The sequence below is a fragment of the Engraulis encrasicolus genome, unplaced genomic scaffold, assembly GCF_034702125.1.
Source record: "Engraulis encrasicolus isolate BLACKSEA-1 unplaced genomic scaffold, IST_EnEncr_1.0 scaffold_730_np1212, whole genome shotgun sequence".
Taxonomy (NCBI): Eukaryota; Metazoa; Chordata; class Actinopteri; order Clupeiformes; family Engraulidae; genus Engraulis; species Engraulis encrasicolus.
The window spans coordinates 10,223-14,996 of NW_026946061.1; the positions used below are offsets into that span (position 1 = coordinate 10,223).

Genomic DNA, 4,774 nt, shown 5'->3' on the forward strand with positions numbered 1-4,774 from the left:
TAGTGTCTGTGCCTTTTTGAGATGGTGGAGCCATGTGGTGCAGTTGGCAGAGGAGGAGCGGCACAGTGGTTGGTGCTGGGTTGATCAGGTTCAGAACCAAAGTTGCTGGTGTCATCAGCCCTCGCTCTGAAAACTGGCTGTGTGCCTGTCAAAAAAAGGCATGCTAATATTATGAATGAAAATAAAGACAAAAACAAGCACCCCCTATCTACCTACAGAAAGACATGACCATGACATGACCATGTGCATATGCTTGTGCACACGCCCCCCCCCCACACACTGCTACTGTCTTAAAGTGTGGCACGCAGGCAGGCACGCACGCACGCAGGCACGCAGGCCTATTCTCCCCCCTTTGCCTCAAGTCAAGTGTGCATTTTAGAGGTTGGCCTCACCTGCACATGTGTGAAGAGCAGGGAGATGGGAGGGTGAGGATGACGAGGCAGGGCAGGAGGTTCTCCTTGTGAGCTGCCCTGGTCCTGATGCTGATTGCCCATACCCATGCTGTGGCTCATCAAACCCATTACTGGCATATCGATGCTGAACAGGAACGACTGCTTCCATCTGCACACATGCACACAGACACACACACACACACACGAGAGGGTATACATAGAATACACTACATAAAAATCACACCCATCATTTTAATGCAGAACACCAAGCTGAAGAGATACAGAGCTTCTGGCCTGTACAGGGGTCACTACTACTGTGCCAGTGTTTTGTATTATCCTCTATACACAAGTTCTGCTATAAATAAACACAGCACATGAAGGAATTACTGTATGAAATACTTATTGGTCTAGTGCAGAACAAAACAGATTCAGTGATTTACTCACCACTGTGTGCAAGTTTCTGTGTTCAGCTCAGGTGGAAGCCTCCATCACAACATGTTGGTACTGACATCAACCATCTTTCAGAAAACTGGCTGCCTGTCAGAAATAGCAAAATTATGTTACCACAACAAGGTAGTATCTTAAAGATACCCTTAACCAAAGGCAGACAGACACACACTGCCACTGTCTTGGTTCTAGGACACACACACGCCCTTTAAGGGTCACATGTATAATGACCGGGTTCTCACTTACTCACTCGCACACTCCTTTTCTCCTACTTTTGCCTCAAACAATACAGTGAGTTTTTAAAAATTGGCCTTACCTGCACATGTGTGAAGGGCAGGAAGAGAGGTTGAGGATGGAGCTGCCAGTCAGGAGGTCCAGAGCTGTCCTGGTCCATCACCATCATGTGGATCATCAACCCCAACTTCTTATATCTGCATGCACACATTCTCTCTCTCTCACACACACACACACACACACACACACACACACACACACACACACACACTTGGAGAGATACAGGTTATATGGCACATCAGGAGGCAGGGGTATTGTTGCGCTCTAGATGTTTAGAAATAAGTAGGTGCATGGACCCAAAAAGTAGAGTTCAATGTGGGAGCACACTAAAGACACTAAGGTCAAGTCACTACTCTCTGATGGCAGCAACCTGAAACGTCTGCTCTAATCTGCTCTGAGAATTGTTAAAAAAAAAAAATCTGCTTGTGCTTGACCTTAGTGTCTTATTTAGTGTGTGAACCTGCTCCCACATTGAACTATATGGCACATTTAAAATCAGACCCAATGACAAGTCAAGTCAAGTTGGTTTTATTTTCAATTTCTTTACATGCACTGGTCAAGAATTGAAATTACGTTTAACACCAGGTTGAACAAATATGACACCTCCGACTTTCAGTGCTATTCTATACATCTTTGCTTCAAAGAAACACTGATAGCTCAGATTATGAAACAGACGTGCACAACGCAGCCCAGTGCTTAATTTGTTTAAGGGTAAATACAGCATAATTTCTTGATAGCTCGTGGTACAACAAACATTCAAAATATCCGCGTGTCATTTGAAAGGGATGTCAAAACTATACGTTTATTCAAACGAGTAACAAACCACGAAACTGTTATTAATACGGAGATCATTTCGTGATCATTTTGTGGCGAACTTTATGATATTTAAGCAAGCAAGCACACAATCCGATAACCATTCGAAAGACCGTCAAAACGTTTATGAATGAACTTTTCGTAGTAGGCCTAGTTAACTTTTATTCTAGTCTGGCTAGCCCTTAGTATCCTTCATCTCACCCTTGTCATGTTAACGTCTTACCTTACACATAACGATGTAATACTACTCCATTCACATTTGCCTCGTATTGTCGTAACAAGATTCTGAGATGTGCTGCCTTTGTCCATTCTGACCAGGCTGGCTAGCTAGCTACAAGGTTGGAAATAGTAAACTAGCACAGATTCCCCAGGCAGTGAAGCATGTAGTGGGGTATGAAGGGCAACAGATGTTCATATTTGGGAACCAAAGGCAGTTTCCTGCTTAATATATGCAGTGAAGTAGTGACAAGAATGGTAATTACACAGGAATAATAGTTGCTTTGTCTGTCCATAACTTAGTACTGTACATTATGACAAATACACACACAACATCTGAAACAAACTTACGAAGGGCGGCCTGTTAGCTTGCCTTGAAGCTAAAAAAAAACATTAGCCAAAACCGCTAGTTGGTGGGCCGAGGTGGTTAAATGTTCGCCCTCCGACTGAAAGTCAACTCGTAAAGTAACCGTTATGTATATTCATGCATTCATATCGAAATCTTACCGACAGTCGAGTGATCGCTGATCCAGCCAGTCATTTTAAAAAGTCCCGCACGGCGCTTGTGTTGTCATTCGGCAGCATGTCACTGACTTCAGAAACTTGAACAGCCAAAGGGGCGTTACTGTGAGGGCGGTCTAGTAAGGAGGAATGGGCGTAGCGGTATTAGCTGGACAAGACGCAGCTGGACCATATTGTATACAGTAGGCCTAACTTTGAAAACTCTGTCCCCAGGTATTTTTGACCCAGTCTTGACTTAATTAACTTGTCTAGTGTCATCCCTTCTTACCTTGGCCATATCTCTGAGTGCTCAATGCCCTGTTCTTCTGGACACTTGGTGTAGGTTTCTGTTGTGTAATATTATAGGACTGCAGGGTAATACTTTTTTGTAGCTCCACCTTAAATTCTTCTCAATTTTTGGCTGTGACATTTCTTACGAGACTGATGACTTTGTAATGATGCATTTCATAATTCTGTGGTAAAGTGACCAACGTCTTGCCAATTTCACGACAGCCACATCCCTCTAGAAGACTTCAAAATTGTTAATCGACTTTTCAGAGTTTGTTAGATCTATTTTGTGGCCCATTTTCCAAGAAGACAACAAAGTTGCCTAATAATTATGCACACCTGATATAAGGTGTTGGGCACCTTCGACCACAGCCCCATATTTTTATACAAATATGCATGGCCTGGAATGCTTAAATCCGGTTTTCAAGTTCATATAGATTCCTGTTGGAAAATAAGCATAAAAAAGACAATATGGTCAAAAACATGTTTGCCTAATAATTCTGTATATAAAAAATGAATGCGGATCATTTTTGACCCATGTGTGTAAATATCATATAATTGTATAAAAAGATGTCTATTTCAAAGAATAACCATAAAGTATTTAAAATAAGTATTGATGTTGGGAGTTAATACTCCATAAATGATAAAAAGTTGGACTTTTAGTAAAATAATCAAAATCCTTTTTCAATATGGCTAAGAGAAAATTAAGCTTGTGATGAAATTACATAGAAAATGAATGCGGGTCTATTTAGACCCATGTGTCTAAATATCATATAGTTATATAAAATGACTTCTATATCAAAGAATAACCATCAAGTATTTAAAATAAGTATTGATGTTGGGAGTTAATACTCCATAAAAGATAAACAGTTGGACTTTTAGTAAAAGAATCAAAATCCTTTTTCAATATGGCCAATATGGCTAAGGCTTTTGATGAAATTACATAGGAAATGAATGCGGGTCTATTTAGACCCATGTTATGCGTTAAAGGGTAGTAACCAAAAAAGTGTTTTCACGCAAAAAGTTATGATGCATAAAAATAAATTAAGTCATCTAAGGGACAAAAACAAGTCACTTGAGGAATTCATGGAGTGCTGAGTAAGAAAATTGTATTCTTACAAAGATATAGAAATTTTAAACTCAGCCGGGTCGATTTAGACCCATGTTATGCGTTAAAGGGTTAAGGCACATGATGCAGACATTAAACAGTGTTGCAAGTGGCAAAGCTCATTCTAGATCAGGGGTGACAAACTCATTTTGGTCCGGGGGCCGCATAAAACCCATGTGGACTTCAAGCGGGCCGCATCGGTAACATCATCGCAAAAAAACAAACCTTAAAGCAGAGGATTAGTTTTCAGTACTATCGTGTTATCTTTTCAGCATGTTTTAAAAGTGTGTTGAATATGTAGAAAGGAATGCAATACTGATAATCCTATGCAACATTTCATTGATTTCATTAATTCATCGCCAACCGTCAATGAATAAAATACGGGACAGTTCATTTTTGCGGGGGGTCTGGGGGTCTCCCCCCAGAAAATGTTGTATTTCTTAGATGTAATTTCCTGCATTTTAACGCATTTTAACATCCTGTTTCCCATTTCAGCTCAATGCGAACCAATACAAATACAATTATATTAATTATTTAATTATAACCAATACCAATACGAAGAAGTATTAACTTTTGATCTCTATATATGAGGTTTATCAAATGCCTGTCACAATACAACTTCACTATTTATGATGAAGTGTGATGTGCACTTTACTACATACAGTATATCTACACTGACTGGAGTGGAATACACTGTTAGGTGCCATTGCGGTAA

General features: G+C 40.3%; 1 long non-coding RNA gene across 1 annotated transcript; it reads right to left on the reverse strand.

Moving 5' to 3' along the window:
- Positions 1-308: 308 nt before the first annotated feature.
- LOC134444786 (uncharacterized) lies at positions 309-1,781 on the reverse strand. Its single transcript, XR_010034104.1, has 3 exons — positions 1,156-1,781; positions 837-929; positions 309-561 (listed from the first exon to the last, which is right to left on the reverse strand). It is a non-coding gene; the product is annotated as an uncharacterized LOC134444786 (long non-coding RNA).
- Between the last annotated feature and the right edge of the window lie 2,993 nt (positions 1,782-4,774).